The following is an 898-nucleotide window of genomic DNA, read 5'->3' on the forward strand; positions in this document are numbered from 1 at the left end:
TCCTTTTTGGTCTTCCTTATTCAATGTACAACTTTCACATGCATATGAGGCAATTCAAAATACCATGGCTTGGACCAGTCACACCTTCGTCCTCAAAGGAACACCTTTGCTTTTCAATACTCTCAAAAGGCAGTGTGCAGCAGAATTACCCAAGCAATGTTTCAGTGATCTCTGGACTGCCACTTCCAAGAGCAATGATTGTGGATCCAAGCAAGTCAAAATCCCTAACACATTTTTTTTCTATATATCATGTTCCCTATTGGTCCAGTGTGAGGAAAGTGGGTCTTCTTTGCCTTGAGCTGTAATCCATACTGCAGGCTGCAGTCCTTAATCTTCATCGGCAAGTGCTTCGAGTCCTCCTTATTCCAGAAAGTAAGGTTGTGTATCTGCATATCCTAGGGTGTTAATAAGCCTTCCCTCAATCCTGATGCCACATTCTTCTTCCTGGAACCCAGCTTCTCTGAGGAGTTGCTCAGCACACAGATTGAATAAGGAAGGTGAGAGGATGCAGCCCTGATGCACACCTTTCTGTTCCCACAACTGCCTCTTATTCTATGTACAAATCCCTCATGTGCACAATGAAGTGTTCCGGAATGCCCATTCTTCTCGCTTACTATGATCCACACAGTTGAATGCATTGGCATAGTCAATAAAACACAATTAACCATCTTTCTGGTATTCTCTGCTTTAAGCCAAGATCCATCTGACATAAGCAATGATATCCCTTGTTCCATGTCTTCTTCTAATCTGGCCTGAACCTCTGGCAGCTCCCTGTCATGTACTGCTGTGACTATTGTTGGATAATCTTCAGCAACAGTTTACTTGCATGTGACATAAGTGATATTGTTCTATAGTCTGAGCATTCTGTTGGGTCACCTTTCTTTAGAACAGGTACAAA

Source organism: Echinops telfairi, unplaced genomic scaffold, assembly GCF_000313985.2.
Source record: "Echinops telfairi isolate 266 unplaced genomic scaffold, ASM31398v2 ScPeMD7_4;HRSCAF=17, whole genome shotgun sequence".
NCBI lineage: Eukaryota > Metazoa > Chordata > Mammalia > Afrosoricida > Tenrecidae > Echinops > Echinops telfairi.